The sequence below is a fragment of the Catharus ustulatus genome, chromosome 2 (assembly GCF_009819885.2).
Source record: "Catharus ustulatus isolate bCatUst1 chromosome 2, bCatUst1.pri.v2, whole genome shotgun sequence".
Lineage (NCBI taxonomy): Eukaryota > Metazoa > Chordata > Aves > Passeriformes > Turdidae > Catharus > Catharus ustulatus.
Window position 1 is genome coordinate 49058323 of NC_046222.1, and position 18207 is coordinate 49076529.

Below are 18207 nucleotides of genomic sequence, written 5' to 3' on the forward strand. Positions count from 1 at the left end.
CTCTCATAAACAAGTGATTAGTCCTATTCCTGAACTCTTCTATAGGGGCCCTATTGTGGGCCAGTAGGGAAAGGCTGTGGATCATTCTGTTATGGGTGTCCAGTGCCAGTCACTGCTTTTTTCTGAAGATTTATGGATTCTGCTTTGGCATGAGATTGCATTTGCCACTGATTTCTTTGGAAATCAGCTCACTGGAAATGGGCCACCATCAGAAAGGCTTCTCCAGTATAGCCCTTGCTCCTTGGTTTTTGTCCCAAGGATCCTGAAAAATAAAGTACCAGAAGTAGACTGGCCTGCTATTGCTGTTAATTAATTCAATAGCCTGGCACTGGAAATCCTCTGTAAAAGGGGGTAGCCGAGAGAAGGCTAAGTCTGAAGTGAATTGTTGTCGTGTGCTGCCAATGCACTCTGCAAGAAATTGTAAAAGCAGATATGTAACACGTTGCATAGGCAGAAAGACAAATTCTATTTTGGAGTTCATTGAAAGTCAATCTTATTACAAATCCTATGGATTTGTAGGTATTGGATGTTTGGGATGTTGCTATTCTTAAAATGTATCCCACCTGTTTAAAGTGCTGTGAGTACAGGCTGCATACATAGATAATAATGGAGATCATAAATATTAGCAGATGTCAAGGACAGGTTAAATGCTAAATCCTAAGAGGAATTTGTGATCTTTGAAAATACCTCACATGCCCAAGCTGTCATCCTGAAAAATTATAGGTCACAACCAAATGAATGTAAGTTTCTTCATACTGATGTGTTTTGACAGATTGTGTTCAGGATTTTATGTTAAGAATTTACATTGTATATATGGACTGTGTTTCTTAAAGTTCTTGAAAGATTTAAAAAGAATTGCAATTTACCTGCTGCATGCTGAGTAAAAACAAGCTAAGTATAATCTAATTGTTCTTAGATGATAAAAAGGAAATACTGTTTGTGACAATGACCTTTTTGTATACAAACTTATAAAATGCATAAGACCAAATACATTCTCGTATAGAGGGCTTACCTTTTCACAACAGCTGGCAAGGTATTCCTTTTCTGAAGGGTAGTACTTCTTATTGAGAATATTTTGTGAGGCATTTACCTGCACTGAATATGGCTTACTATGCAATAGTCTTTAAAATAATTTATGACTTGGTGTATAGTGCACATACAGTTAGTGTAAAATAGTGCAGAGGCTATAAATTTTACAAGTCCAAAATTCTGTCTCCAGAGCAGAAACAAAGGAGTTGTTTTACACAGGAGAGTCCTGAATTTAATTTAATGTAACTTGGAAAAAGCTACAGATGACCTAACCACATCTTTGATTATAGACTAAAAAAGGGACAAGGAAGTAGGAAACCAAATTCAGAAAGTTACTAACTGTGTAAGCATACTACTTCACCTTACAAGAGAATGCCTTAATAGCCAGACTGTAGATTAATATTAGATAGATTCAGTCCCAAGCCAGTCTGTTTCATGTAGGATCATTGTGCAGCAATAATAACAGGATATTGTAGTATAATCAGAAAAAGACTTCAGAGGGAAATGTGTCCACTGCCTACATCTGTTCCTTGAGATGATTCATGGGTACTGGCTCATGTCTGTTCTTCCTAAGCCTGAGACTCTTCAGAAAGATGAGTAGCATCCCTGCTTCATGTAAGCAGGAGTGTAGATGGTGTAAGCAGCTGCTTCACAAGACTTGGGATTTTCACAGCGTTGGCTTCCTTGTTCTTGAGCTGCTTTAGCTGTAGAATGTGTTCTGCTATTTCTATGAGCCATTGGTTTGTGGTATTTGCCGGGATGCAATGTTGCTGTAATTTCACCAATGGTGAAACTGTGATCCCAGAATGCTTATATAGGGCTGTCCTGGTTTATGGAACACAACTTCATGAGGTAACATGAAATGTAACTTGGCATCTGTGATCCTGCTATACAATAAGTTTGAAAGAAACTGCTGCCTTGTGAAGGATGATTCTTTGTGTGTTTGCTTTCATCAGCTGTTAGTCCTCACTACACAGAATGTTGGTTGAGAAAATTGAGCTGAGTTGTCCTATTGAACTGAGATCAGGATTGGGTCTTGAATTTTTCTGTCTAGAGCCTGGGATATCTGACACCTGCTTTTCTGTTTTCTGGGTACTGCCCTTATTGAGTAGGAGAATGATACTTTTCTTTAAAATGTGCCAATCCCCAGTTCATACCTGAGGAATGACTTCAGCCTAAGTGAGTAAAATCTGAGTCTTTTCATGGTCAGTTGTAGAAAATATAACTGCAAATCATCCATATTGAGAACAACTGGGTTTATAGGGGGATATGTACAAGGGGAGTTCCCATTTGTGTTGGGGTAGTAGATGGGATCTGTTTATAATGTTTATAACTGGCAATTCAGCACATCGATGAGTACAAAGTTTTGTGGACAACCAGGGAAGATTTGTGGATTCCTTGACTGGCTTTGACAGCTAAATGTGCATTGTGTAGGTCAGACTTTTTCTAATGATATGTATAGCATTCTTAACCTCTGCTGAGATGCCATCAGTGTCAATCTCAGAGTATTAATCCACATTGTAATGGTACCACTGAAACCCTGCTCCTCACTTGCAAATATTCTTTAATAACAGAAACCAGTACAGGGACAACAGCTCAACCTTGAACTCTTGCAGATAGAAATGAATTACATAAAAAAGACTTAAGAGCTGTTTGAGGTGCTTGTATCCCCAATGCTGTATTTATGATAAATTTTAGAAGTACCTCAGTTCCATCTTGCCCAGAAGTCTGTCTTTGACAGTAGCTCACAACAAATGCTAAGGAAAGAATATAAGGACAGGAAACATCATCTTTTAGTGATATTTCCTGAAATATTCTCCTACTCTCTTTGAGCATTTTAAGACTTAGTAGAACCTGTTGTCATGCCTTCATATATGAGTTTTAGACAGATTTGCAGGAATGTGTCTACCTTACCTTTTCAATCTGGCTAAATTCTTAGCATGTGGGCTGTCTAGAGGCATGATTGCATTTGATCTGTTTACTCTTTGCCCTGAAATAATTCCATACTGTGACATATTTTCAGCAGTTTCATATTCTAGGAAGTCCCTGTGAAAACAGGGAAGGAAGTCAGGCCCAGTCCTTTTCTTCCTCTTTGCTCTGGACCTGGAGTTTAGTCAAAGAATCCTTCTTAGGCTTGGTACGTTTCCTACTATCCCCTGGAAGTCAAACTGTAATTCAGTCTGAATCATTGACCAAGTATCTTCCCATTAGATGGACTAGCATATGGGCAGCCATGGTCTGAAATGTGATCAGAGTCGGTGAAGGCAATAATATCAAACACTTTGGTAACTGGACTCTGTTTCCCAGGCTTGACGTCTTGAAGCACACATAGTGAAAGAAAAATGCTGCAGTTTTATGTGTGGATTTTTATGCTGGAGTCATTCCATCTCAGACCACATATATAAAGAAGATAACCTGTATACCAGCAGGTGGCAAATGACAGTCTGTATTCCTGACAGTGATGGCAGGAGCCATATTTTGGTAGTTAGAAGGAGGGGGTTTGGGATTGGGTTTTTATTTTCATTAGGGTTTTTTGTTAGTTTTTTTTCTGAAAATCTGTATGTGAAGGAGGAAAAGACAAGGAAATAACTGGTTTCTGTTTTCTTTCTAAGAGGTACTGGTCTAGCAGCTGTCTGTGTTTTTTTTACCTTAAGTAAATCAAAAAGTTGTGTTGCTGTAGATGGTGGATCTAGAAGGTACCCAAAAAAGGAAGAAATTGAGAGAACTCCTCTATATGCATGTATTCCCTAGTCTTGTCTTTACATCTCCTAAAGAATTTCTTCTTATAAAAATGTGGATTTAGAAGGGATTGAGAGTACCATGAAAATCACTGCCCCTTTTTTTGTTGTGCTTTGATCACCATGCATAGGTTGCCAAAACAGATTTCAGAATTCTTTGCACTGGTTCATTAAATAGGCAAATTAACCTTATCTGATTTAAGTAGCATGTTCCTTTACATTAATAATTCTAATTACATGGTTTTTCAATCCTATGGAATTTTGTTTGGTGTGACAGCCTCTTCTGCCTTTCTATAAGCTGAAAGCTGCTTTTTCTTTAAAACTTTTCTCTTTTGTATTCTAGTGTGCATCTATCCCATATAAACCTGAACATTTAAGCTGTTAGTGTGCTCTTATTTGACTTAGAAACATCTGACTAGTTTCTAACACTTTAAAAGTAATCTTTCTATCAAAAGCTGACAGTTTTCAACCATCACTTTAATACTGCTACCCCTTTGGTAGTTGTACTTTAATTTTCAGAAAATTGTATCCTAACTAAAAGCTTCTTTGCATTCTGTCAGTCTTTAGCATTGTCGCTTGTAATTTTGGTTCCTTGATGCATCTGAAAGTTTTAGATGCAGCTTTTTGACATTGATTTTGTTGTTCTTGTATCCTGAAAAGTTAAAAAAAATTAGATTAATTTTTAAGCTTCTGAGATTTGTATCATGAAGGCAAAGCAGCTATGAAAAGAATTAGGTAAAGCAAATTATTTTGACTTGGGATGGGGCTAGATATTTTTGCTTTAAAATTTTAGACCAGCCTTTTAAGCAATTCCAGTTTTAAATTTCATTCTAGATGTATGACATCATGTGTCCCTGCATATGGAGAATAACATCAGTAAAAATTCTCTTGTTGTTTCCTCAGATTTCCTCAGGAAGCTTTCAAGATATTCCCTAACCAGAAATTTAAGAAGCTAAGCAGCTGTGGCACAAGTAGTAGGGTTATGAAAGGATAAACAGATGGCTAAAAGTTGGAAAACAGAGACTAAAAATACATGCTAAATTTTTGCAGCTGAGAAACATTGTCTTTGTAGATATGCAACAGTTTGTGCTGAGACCTGTCTACATAGCACAGATCTTGCACAATGCACATCACATGTCTTTTCTGTGATCGCATGTATCAAAAGGGCTGTGTTGGGGTTTGGAGCTCTGATGTTTAAAAAGAAGTTAGAAATCTGATCAATTGAAAAGCTTCAGAAGGGCCTTTTGGTTTGGGGTGCTGAGACAGTAGAATGGCAAATCCAGGTGATGGAAATGTAAGGTATCCTAGAATTGACTAGAGCAGGATACTTCAGTCAGAAGGGACCTTTCATCAGTCATGTAGTCCAGCTGCCGCTTTTGAAACATGGAAAATCTCTCAGTATGTTTCCTTGATGCTTTCCTTACTGCATCAAAATACCGTTAAAGTTAATCTAGGGAGAGTCACCCCTTGGTGTTCTTTGTTTGCCTTAAGCTTCTGAAGCTAGCTCTATATTGTTACGTGCTCAACATAAAATAAGGGTATTGTTTTAGTTTTGAATGTGTACAAAAAAGTTTAGTTTGCATGTTTACAGAAAGCGTCCCAAACTCTTCACTCTGCAGGGGGAAGTGGGTTCTGTTGATTCAGCATAGCAATTTGTCCTCACATGTGTATGTGGTGGTTGTGTTTGGAACCACTTCTGATACCAGCATATAGTACCAGCCCATGGTGGAATCTAGATGTTCTTTAAGGTCCTTTCCAACCCAAACCAAGCCATTGTAGGATTTTATTGGTACTTGGTGACCTCAGTACCTGTGTTCTTTAGCATCTCACTTCGGACATCTTGCTGCAAAGCCACTTATCAAGCACAGCACCATTTTCAAAATCTACAGTTGTGTTTTCAATTCACTGCTGTTTAATTGGTGGTTGGGTAGTGCCATGCCATCAGCTGTTAGAATACTTATGTGAGCCTATCAAAGAAAGTGGGGTAGAAAAGACAGGTTTTTCTGTGTGTTCTCTGCATTTAAGGAACTGATCAAAAGTATCAGTGGTACAAAAATGGCAGTGGGTATGTCTTGTGCAGTGTTAGTGGGACAGGTATTAGAGAATTCCTGCCATGGACACTGCAAGGGAAAACTTAAGTCTTGTGTGATTAGGATAAATTTGCCCTTTGTTAAAATGCACTTGGGAATTATCCAAGGAAGGAACACCATTACTGATCAGGATAATTTCCTCCCTTGGTTTTGAAAGCTGCATTCATGAGAAGGGGCTTCAAAAATGCAGCTAAGCAAGAATATCAGGATAAAAGGGGGATTGGAGATATAACAGCCCTTTCACTTGAGAAGCTGTGGAAGATGTTGGATGGCGTTGACAAAACCATCAGAGATAAGCTTTGTTTCTCTTCTTAGCTACAAGTGTGTTGTTTATGAATGCTGATAGGAGAATTCCCATATGTAATGCTGAATTAGAGTTTCACAGACAGGAGCTTGATGAAAAGAGAGTTTATTTTTGTGGTTTGAATTAAGTCCTGTGGTAAAAAGCTCACAGTCATCCACTTTAGTGACAGGTGCGGGGTAGATAGTGAGTATGCTACACTTTTTCCATTTTTTTGTAAATTAGTTGAAGCAGCTGGAAAGTAGATATGATATGAGAAAATCTTATCTCAAATGGAGTTCAATAGCTACACATCAAATCAAACTCTAACATGGAAAGTAAAATATTTATAGACAGTGGAAGACAATTTCTTATTTACAATTTTGGAAATTTTAATGAACTCACTTTTTAAGGACAGCTTTTCTCGGTAGTTAAATATCTTTCCAAAGGGACTGTTTTTTTTCTGGTTATTAAAAAAACCCCAAACAAATGATGTCACATTGTAACTATGTTGGGCCTGCTGTTTCTTAAGTTGTTCTTATATTGGGACTAAATTCTAACCCCATGCTGAGTGACTACTAAGACAGTAAGAGAACTCTGACAGAGGAGTTGATGTGGTACACCAGGATGTCATTTTTTTCCCCCTGAACTTTTCTGGAACTTCTTCACTTTATAGGCTGAATTTATAGGTTTTCTTTGTCCAGGCACATTCACTGTTTTCTCTGTTTGGGCCCTCTTTAAGTCTGTTGTGATATTCTATGATTGCCTCACACCCATAAAATCCTTTTCTGCTTTCACATTGGTTTTGTATTGCTGTAAAGAAAATGGGACGTGCAGCAAATATTCCATAGCTGCAGAATTCCCTGCATTCCTATAGTTTGAGTCATTCAGGAAAAGTTTTAGTTTCTGAAAACATTTCAAAGCATCTAATTTGTAAAACTTTCTTTGGAGATTATTTTAGTGAAAATTTTCAGTGGCTCCATAAATGTCCCTCTTTAAAAAGTCAATATCCTCCTTTTAAATATTATGTAGTTTACTGAGTACGACAAAGAGATTTTCTTTTAGTTTATTCTAAAAAGGCCAGACCTTTGTTAACTTCACTCTCAAAATTATACTTTACGTTTTCATTATTAGAGTTGTTCTTAATAAGAATAATCTCAACAGTTCTGTAGAAGTCAGGATTTTCTAATGACTACACGCATTGTCATCGTCTTAAGACTGAATCTTTGTTTCACAGCGCCTAAAAAGAAGCAAGATGACAAAAGCGTCCATCTTTAAGAAAAGTTACAGGTATCTCCAAAGGCACATCACTGGGTCTAGCTGAACTGGACTCAAGTCACCAAAAAAGTTAGACTATTTATACTCAGAAAAGCATTAATTTGTGGAATTGTATGTTGTCTCACACAGATGCTATTTATGGATCCTTCCTAAAGCAGGTGAAACCAAGAACTGTAATGAATTGCATGGGATTGGCTTTGGAACGAGGAGTGACAATTGTTAGTACTTGACGTTGCTACAGATGCTGCATTGCAATCTACAGAAAACTGGGAAGCATCCTTCAGAGATAGCCAGTTATCAGTAGTGCTACTTCTGCACAAGCACATTAAATGTGTATCTCAAAGTTTGAAATTGTTGGTAATTCTGAGAAAGTGACGCAGAACCTTCTCTGCATTGCTGATTAGAATTACTGTTTCAGTAGGAAAAATAAAAAAAAAGAACCCCCAAAGCTCATTTATGCTTGGTTATCTTCTGGGAATGCAAAGTAAGTATAAGATCACTTTAGTTCATAAGAACTTGACACACTCTTAGTTACCGTGTGTCCATCTGTTTGTCTTGCTATTTTTTACTTCATCTTGCTAATCAGGGCCTTTGCCCTCCTCTGGATCATTTCCCTGGGCCTACACAGAACAAGTAGTTGATTTTATGTGGCATTTCCAATAAAAACTTTTTGAAAAAAAAAGTATATTTTGAGGTAGTTATGCTTTTCATAGAGAAATATAAGTTAGCATGTAAATTTTACTGTTTATTAAGCACAGAAGTAGGACTATGAATCTGTCTTTTCCTGTTACATTTAATTTTGTAGTTTCTGAACATGCCATTTAAAAAAATTTATATAGCCCAAAATATTTTCTGTTATTTATATTGGGTTTGTTTAATTATAAATGATTGTATAAAACTCATGTAAATATGAATTAGGTTGGTATTTTTTCTCCATTGTTTAACCATACAATCATTAACAAATGCAAATCACCTGATTATCTGTACTGCCATAAGAGGAAAATTTAAACTGGAGCTATTTGACAGTGTATTTGTACATGTACAAGTCATTGTTTCTAATGTTGATTTCTTGAAAAGACAGTAAGCTACATAAGGTATAGACTATTATAAGAATATGCTGCATGTAGAAATAATGGTCTAAAGCAAAGCCCAGTCCATTCTTTTTCTGTGCAAGAAAGGTGAAGACTTCTCTTGCAGTGAAGACAAGATCCTTGCAATACATGAAGATATGAAATGCTGCTTAAGCCAAGAGATACAATTTAATGTCCAAGAATCTCTTGGTCTTTTGTCCCATTTTGTAGAGGTTACATTGTGTGATTTAAAGGGCATACTAATTTCCTGTATCATCTCGGGGTAGGTGCTGCTGGAAATGTTCAGTGAGTAGTTTTGTTGCTCACGGAAGTAGTCTTGTACATCTTAAAGGCCATTCTCCTTAACCTTAACTTGCACATTAAGCATCAAGAGCAGAAGTGGTATTTTATCTGTTGCAGATTGGATGCTAAACCAGCAGCCTGAAAAGACTCCTTCTTTGTTCAGGGTCTGTCTTCTGTGGGATTCCCTCTGTTAGTTTCTCTCAGAGTAAGGTCAAACTTTCCTACAGTACTTTACCAGCTGCTCTTCCTGGTCTCTCAATGCATGGCCTTTACATGAAGCATTGTTACTATCTGCTCCAAAGATTAAATAACTTCCCTAGCAACAGTGCAAACACATTTTCATTCAACTCCTTCCAGTTCTTGTATGTGTAACCTGAAGGTGAGTCATTGTCTTCACTTTTTCACAGTCACTAGGGTATCCATATCACTGCAGGAAGAGTATTCCTATGTGCTGTTGCATGCTAAATATCACAAATGCAACACTCAGTGTCTGTCTTCTCTGACTTTCCAGTCTTCAGCTAACAACATACCCAGGAAAGCTGTCATGAAATTCAGTATGGCTGGAGGCGACTTCTCTTCTAGCCTCAGGTGTCAAAGTGCCAATCCCTCCTTGATTCAGTCTTAAAAATGTAAGGAGAACACAAATATCCAAAAATATTGCTTCCCTTCCTGTGCCATTCTCAGAAGAAAATCTGAATATAGTCTTGACCAGACCCTTTCTCCCCAGACTATTCAGTAACAAACAAAACTTTCATCCTTTCCATTTGCTCAGTCCTGTGGCAAGCAGTAGAGAATTGTGGGGGAATTTTGAGAGATACCTGTAAGGATTTTTGCATGCAGTTGTGAATGTATTAGACTATAAAATGCATCTTCAATAATTTTTTCTTCTTTTGAGGATATAATATAGAAGACAGACAAGGAACAGTAAATTGTATAAGAAATAAGAACTGCTAGCTATTGATAGTAAGGCAAGATGCCCTTGACTTAAAAGAAAGCTTAAAATCTAAGCACGTCGAGCAAAGTTAATGAGGAAAGAGAAGTACATCAAGTGTCTACTAGAACTTGCTTGAGAATATAAAAATGAAGTGCTCTGGTATTGATGGTTTTGCCAAGCCCAGAATAAGATTCTAAGGTTCCTATGAGGCAAGTAAAATCAGTTAATTATAAAGTCTAACAATGATGATTAAGGAGGAAGAGCTCCAAAGATACGTGCACATTCTGAAAATCTGAAAGGCTTGGCACTGACACTTTGTATGTTGCTGGTTATCCTTTAAGGCCTCTTCCCATCAATATTCTAGGAAATATCAAGGATACTTCCTTAGAAAGTGCTAGAAAAAGTAGAGATGGCTCTAAGTGATAGTTAAACTGGATATGCAGCTAATTATACTGTGCTTAAAAGTTTTGTACCAGAACTGACAAGAACAATGCACTTTTTAGACTGGTTTTGGTGCTTATCTGCTGGATTAATACACTATATCAGAGTAGGTGTGACAGCCCCCCCTTAAGGGGAAGCGTGGGTCATCACAGTAGGTTGAGATGGTCAGGCACCTTTATCTTAGGAAATGGGCAGTGAATTTCTGGAAGTTGTTTTCTGCTGGAGAGGCTGATCTGTGCCTTGCCTTGTGTTGAGCCCTGCAACCATTTTCTACCAGTCGATGGACTGGGTATTTGACTGCACAGCTGAAAATGAAGCCTGTTTGTGTAGTTATCCAGACAGTAAATGAGATGGTCATACCAGCTAGGATGCAGCTGTTGTCACTTCAAAGTCAATGAAGTGTGAGAAGTAAAGTTGTGACATTAAATGTTTTGAGTAAATAACAGGGGAAAAGACTTTTAACCATACATTCTGAATATGGTTAAAATGAATGTATTCCCTACTAGTCAATTTCTTTGACTAGAACTGTGAAACTGTTAGGAATCACAAGTTCACTAGAGTTCACTGGTGATAATGTCTCTTATTAAAATCAAACAAATTCTCTTCTATTTTGCACAACTAGAACAGCCAAGTAGAGCCTACTTCATTTTGTTGTCCATTTCCATACTACTTGTTTTTTCTTTATTATTTATTTATTTTCAAAATAACCTGTTAGAATGGGATTATAATTATAATAAACAAAATTATAATAAACATTGCTCCCGATAGCACTACTATTTCTTGTTTGAACTGATACAACACTTTATTTTGCAAGTATATTCAAACTCTGTTCAGTAAGTTGGGATGTCACATTCTTAAAGACTGCCAAAATTTATCAGTTTACATCTGTCAATTTTAAGTCAACACTTCCACTATGGTTACTCTGCTTGCTGTGGTTGCCTACAGCTCAGCCTCGAGGATAACCCTTCAAAATCCTAGATAATTACACTATTCCCATAGTTAATTTAAGCTTTTCAATCAAACAGGAAATAACTTATAGTCTTTTCCCTGGTTGATTATAGTTTCTTCTGAATTAAAAGGGCGCCACTTAACATTTGCTTGCTTATGCCAGATGGCAAGTTCCTAATTAAATTCACTTCTCATGTGCCTAATTTTTCTGCTTGCATTTTGGCAAAGCTAAAATCTCAGTAGGGTAAACAGATAGTTGGGGTATACTAACAACATTAATATTGTTATTTTTTACTGTCTTTCTTATGAATGGTAGCTCAAGAAAGATCTTAAGGATCAAGAGCTGTGATTTTATCTTTTGTATGAAGTCTCTGCTTCAACACAAGTTCAGAATGTCAAACCAGATTTTTAAAAATTATTTCTCTACACTTCTACTGTTGCTCTTTATGGGCTGTTCAGTTGGTTCTTTTCCATGGAAAACAGGAGCACAAATTACTATTTTATTATTTTATTATGGTGGTTGATTAGAAGAATTCCTTGTCCATTTTCTCCTTCCGTTGCATTGGCCTTCTTTTAGTCTTCTTAGAAACATTAGAAGAGGTAAAAAACTCCTGAGCTAAGTGCTGAGTTTCCTTTCCTTGTCTACCTGATGAGGTCAATCATCTTTATCCAGAAAAATGACTCTGAATTAAGTACTGCAGTCTTGCATTCTTAAATATGGTTCAGCAGATTCTTCAAATAGTGATCTTGGGAAATCATCAATTACATTATACTTATTAATGTGTAGTGGGTGCTGGATGCCCAGCATCCACCAAAACTGCTCTGTCTCTCCTCTTCCCAGCTGGATGGGGGAGAGAAAATATAATGAAGGTTTCATGGGTTGAGATAAGGAGCGGGAAAGATCGCTCACCAAATGCTGTCATGGGGAAAACAGACTTTATTTGAGGATATTACTGAATTTATTACTAACAAAATCAGAGCAAGATAATGAGAAGTAAAAACAAATTTTAAAAACACTTTTCCATACATTTCCTTCCTTCTTTTCTCTACCTCCTTCCTCCTCCCTAGCAGTGCAGGGAGGCAGGGAATGGGGATTGCAGTCCATTCATCCATGTTGTTCCTGCCATTGCTCAGGGAGAAGTCATGTGTTAACTATTTCTTGGGAATTTAAAAGTGAGGGACTCAATTTCACAGTCAAAAATGGAAATGCTATAAAATACTGTATACTTCTAGTTTCCAGAATAATAGCTAATATATCTGTGGTTTAGGCTGTTTCACTCTGTAGCATGAAAAATGCTTTTTATTGTGTTTTTTCTTACCCTCCACCCCATTTTTGCCATTTTAAAATGCTAGGGCTTTTTTTCTCTGGCATTCTTTTAGTGAGTCATAGGGTGTAGTATGATTTTGATTGCAAAATTAATGGTAATCTACTTCAGAAAAGCTTTACAATGGGAACTTGTAAAAGGAAAATTCATTAATCATTCTGTGTTTTATAGCATAGTTTTAAAGGAAAAGTAAAATGCTTTGGGAACATTGCTTTTCCTTGGCTACCAAAAAAACCTACAGAAGTAATCAGTATTGGATAAAAGTTATTCCTACACTGACTGCAAGACATGAATTCATTTAGTGGCAGTGAAAGTACGTCTGATTTCAGAGAACACATAATTAGGTTATATTATGGTGTATGTATACTGTGCAGATTATTAAAGAACAGTGTGTCCTTTTGCCAATTAGCAAATTCATTCTACAACGTAGGGAGGTATGACCTAACCTGGGGACTCTTTTTTCTTTTTACTAGATGTGTTCTATTTATAAGACTGACTGTATCAAGTGAGACTTAGAAGGAATTAGAGAAGATTGTAATTCCTTAGGGACATACAAAAATACTCTAAAAAAGACAATTTCAGAAATCACAAATTTATCAAGGAGTAAAAAAGCAATGAGGATCTGAGAACCTGCAGCTTCAGAGGAACATTAAGAGGAGAAATTGCTGCAAAGGCTGCAGAGCTGCAAGTCAAATTTCACAGGTGATAAAATGGAAACCTCTTTTATACTGGGGGGAACTTCAGAGCTTTTTGCAGTAAAATTACTGAGGAGACAGACATCAGGTCTGAAGGGAAGGGTTCTGTAAGCAAAGAAAAATCGCTTGTTCATAAGCTTTCTTCCATTTATATTCTGTCTTATCTGGCTGCTTCCAGATTCTCTATTTAAAAAATTAAAAACAAAAAATAGTATAATCTTGAGACTTATTTTGAGGAGCTCACGATAAAGGAAACTTTGAAGCAGATCCACTTTAAAGTTGTGTTTTATGTGCATAAATATAAACACAAATTGTCTAGAAATAGCTCATGTAAACTCATGTAACTTTATTATACAGCTGAAACCTTCGTTATTCCCAATTCCCTTTTACATTGAATATTCATCAGAATGCATGAACAGAACCAGTCATGTAAAATGAAAAAAAATTATTACTTCTTTGTCTAGAGTAGTGCTAAATAAAATTTAGGATATAAATTCTGTATATTCTTGTTTTGCTCATTCACTGATTTATACTAACACCCTCATTTTACTTGTATCAAGATGTAATTGGGTAAATGACTGCATTTTACCTTTGGATTAAGTCCCTTTTCAATTCTATGTATTTTCTTCTGTTAGCTTTTAAATGTTAGTTTTACGGGTTTTTTAAAATGCAAATACTTTTGATATTTTGTAGCTGAACCTGTGCAACAAAGGAATTTAAGGAAATTCTCTTTAGGTCTCGTAACAGATTGTTAAGAATGTGTTCATTTATTTATACTAAAAAGCCAGTCTGACTTATTCTCTCTCTTTCAACATACATGCTGATCTGTAGTATGACCATCCTAAAGTAACTTTTCCCTCTTGTTTAACAAGGAAGAAGCACTGTTTTAATACTGTATATTTACAGTATTAGTTTTCCATTTTTTTATCACTTATTGAAGACTGAAATTTTAAGAAAATTAAACTAATGGAGATTCCTTCAATAATCTAATAGTCAGTTGCTCCAAATATAAAATTAGAATCCACTAAATTCTGAGCATTGAGTCTATCCCAAGGGCATGAGTTCTGGTACAATGGTTCCTGTTATAGGGTTCTGGCCAGAGCACTGTAATTTCCATGGTTTCACTTCTCTTCTTCTAAATCTTTTGAAACTGGAGACATTTTTCTTCTGTGCCTTAAGTTTCTTTTTTTTTTCTTTCTGGGAAGATGCATGGTGGTACTGAATGAGAAAACTATTCAAACTGATGAAGTAGACACTGAATAACTGGATTTATGTGTTTTATATGCTTATGTTTCAAATGCAAATTAGATAAAAGCTTTCTTACTCAGAATTAAATATATACTGTGTTACTGAAAAATAACATTTAATAATAAAAAAAATGACAGAGTTTTATATCTTTTGATCACCAGTACTTCTGCTCTGTAAGTGAGTAGGGTAGGAAGCAAGAAAAATTAAAGAAGATAAAAGAAATAAGAAGAAAGCAAAAGAGAGTGTTAAAATAATCTTATTCATTAGGGTTTGTATCTATACAAGCCATTATGCAGTATGAAAATATGGGTACAGAGGCAGTGCTTCCAGGACCTGATAAAGCTGGTCTACCATGGAGGGACAGTCCCTATTTTCTGTTTCATACAGCCACCTGTACTGAGTGACAACCATGTGTTCCATTTCCATGCCTCAGAATTCAGATATCCCAAGGCAGACTAGACCATCCTGCTCTGGACATTCTGTGCATTTCAGGTTTTGCTTTTGTTTTTAGTAAAGGCCAGATGATGTAAGAGGAAATGTTATGACCAGAGAACATGAAATGTGGTTCTTTGTTGCTTTTCGGTGCTGTTGACATCTGTTGTAGAAGTGATTTGACATACTGTATGAAATAGAATTGTAAATACGCTATTCTGCCTGTCACAGAGCGCTTGCTGATGGAGCTGTGAGTAGGTGCACGATGAATCATATCCTAAAATAAAAATCCTGATGTACAAAATAGCACACCTATTTAAAAAGCACTTTGCTCCACCCTCCTGTCCAGAATATTCAAGAGTTTCATATAAGCCAAAGTATACATTTCTGTATACATTGGTAAGTATACCAAAGAAAGAAATATTTGTGGTTTGCTTCCTGAGAAAAAGCTAACAATTAACTTCCTCAAACAACAGTGTTTGTGCTTCATGCTTAGGAGAATTGCTTGAATTATACCAACAATGCAACAGGACAAAATCATTACAAATCTGCTTGGACATTTAGTGTTTGGTGGGTTTTTTCCTCCTTGATACTTAGGCAACTTTTTGTTCTTTGAAGGTAGTGCTATAACGAAGTCCCCCTGTTGTGTCTTACAGTCTGCATGAGCTGCAGATTCCAAATTACAGTAATTTCACTGTTATAAGCTGCACCATTTTGACTAAAATTTTGCTCCCAAACTGGAAGTGCGGCTTACATTCAGGAGCGGCTTATATATGAACAAATTTTGGAAATTTCCCAACCCGGAAGTCCAAACCAGCAGCAGCCCCAAGCCGAGGCGGAGCCCGCTCGCCCCGGGTGGCGGGGCAGTGACAGCACAGCGGCAGCATTGCCCAACCCCGTGGGGTGTGGTGGTGGCACTGGCTGGGCACGCCCCTCTCCCTCCCCCAGGCAGCACTGGCCGGGCAAAGCCCCTCTCCCTCTTCCTGGCAGCACTGGCTGGGCACGCCCCTCTCCCTCTTCCCAGTGGCAGTGGCCGGGCACACCACTCCCCTGCCTCCCAGCGGCAGTGGTGAGCGGGGCCGGGGCTGCTCCCTGGTGGCTGCCCCGAGCAGGGCCGAGCCAGTAAACCCTGTGATCCCGCGATTCTGTTACTAATTGGCAACTTCGTGAAAGTTGCACGCGGATCCTCGCTGTGAACGAAAGTGCGGCTTACAATCCAATGTGGCTTACATACGGAGGAAAAACGAAACGTTGCTGACACCCCGAAAGTGCAGCTTATAATCAGCGCGGCTTGTAATTGTGAAATTACTGTAATCTTTTTAGCTGGACTCTTTGGAAGGGTCTACAAATGTGAGCTTTCTTGCTTGCTCTTAGAAGATAAATTTATCCCAACTTACCTATACTCCAAGGCAACTTTCAGGCTCATCTTTGCACAGTGGTGAGCACGGAGTACACATGTAACTTTTCACTTTTTGCTTCACTACTTAATCTCTTTGATGGTTTGTGCGGAATTATACTCACAGAAATGAAATATTTTGAAATCAAATTGTGTGAAGATGCAATCCAAGCAGAAGATACCATTTAACACATCCATCCCTCCCAAAAAAACTTAACTAGCCCTCTGTGAGAGTTTGAAACAGTTCTATATGAATTAATTTTATGTCTGTGTGAGTTTGAAAAGGGATTGGGTAGAGCTGGTGAACAATAAGTGAAAAAGATTCTTCTTCTGGACACATTGAGTGTATTTGGGAGGAAAGGTGACAGAATGCATCAAAAAGTGGCATAAAGGGCTGTGGCAGCAAGGAACAGAAACCTAACAGCTGAAGCAGCGATTGAAACAGTGAGGGTGATCAGGCAATAGACCTACAGCCAGCTTTTTGTGCTCACAGATGAAAAAAGTTCCTAGAAACCAGACCTGCCATGCACTGACACACAGGGCAGTTGGATACTTACAAGTTCTTTAATTTTCCTATTGTCTTGCATAGTACTTTTCAGTTTTCTCTTTTAGTTTATTGTTGTTCATTCTCGAGTGAAACAGAGATATTCCAAGTTTCAAAGCTGTTTTGAACCTCCTTATAAATATCATGTAATGGCAAGATCTAAGCAGATCTCTCTTAAAGCCTTATATTTGTAGGTCATATGTTTATATTTTAAAAGGTTCCTACTGGAGTATTTTCCACTTTGTACCTCTTTAAAACAATTGCATTTTTATAGATTTAATTGGTGTAAGAGTAACTTTTGAGTGTTTCTCTCTGTTTATATGGGAAAGATATAGGGCTCTTTTGTCTCATTCTTTTGCTCAGGTTTAGATGATTACATCCCATTTTAAATATTCAATATAGCCATGTCCTTAGGAGGAGGCAAGGTCTCAAGCTATCAATAAATGACCAGCTGTCCTACCCCTTACAAATTTAAAAAGCACATTAAACATAGCCAATTCAAAATGCTCTGGAGAGAAATTCTTTCCAACACTTCTTGCTTGAAAGTGGAGCCTCTAATGTAGTGGGAGGTCAGAACTGGAAAACATTAGTTTTGAAAAGGTGATTTTCCTGGGGCATCATTATTCAAACTCATGAGTAAATAAAATGCCCAAGAACAAGAATAGAGGATACTTGGATATCTCCCCTCTGTTACTGGTAGTCCAGAGATGCCTGGTAAATAATTAGTTCTTATATTTTCTGGCCATTATTGAAATTATCTCCCACTTCAGTTGTTTTAGAATTTGGTTAATATTTGGTTCTGCATTCATACTCTTTTCCCCAAGGTTTCTTCCATTTTGTCTTTAAATTTGCTTTTGCTGCACTACTTGACCTTTCTGAACCTTTACCAAAGTATCTTTTAATATTTCATATGTCAAAACTCCTGTTTCATAGAATCTTTTAGGTTGAAAAAGAGTTACACATCTGTGCAATGTAATTTTAGTGATTTTTAGTGTTTTCCACATAATCACAGTATATCGGATAAATTCCGTTTCCTATACAGGCTAGAATATTCTTGTTTCCTAAATACCCTTAGCTTACCAAATCCTTGTCACAGTCTTTAAACATCTCACGGACTTGAAAAGTATCTGACAGGACCAAATGTCTTCTATGTCCTTTTTAGTTAGATAAATTACTTAAACTCATACCTGATAGTGTCTTGACCACCACTGTGTTGTTTTGTACTTTGAGGAATAAACAGATGTTCTTGAAATCTTACAGGCATGTACTGAACTGTTGGGGTTTTTTTAAAAAAAAAAAAGGTTAAAAAACCTAGAATCAGTAAAAATAGCAGAATATTGAAAACATCATTTCTGTTGGTTTCTTTTTTTCCTAAGATAACTTTGCAAGTGCTTCTAGTTAGTCAGGTGCTGCTATGGGTGGACTCTGACAATGTGGAAGATAACTATGTCTGCTT

The 18207-nt window shown here is 37.1% G+C and overlaps 1 protein-coding gene across 2 annotated transcripts in view; it reads left to right on the top strand.

The window, feature by feature from the left end:
- SGCG (sarcoglycan gamma) overlaps positions 1-18207 on the top strand; it is a 112132-nt gene that overhangs the window by 12473 nt on the left and 81452 nt on the right. The gene's annotated exons all lie outside the window — the stretch shown is intronic.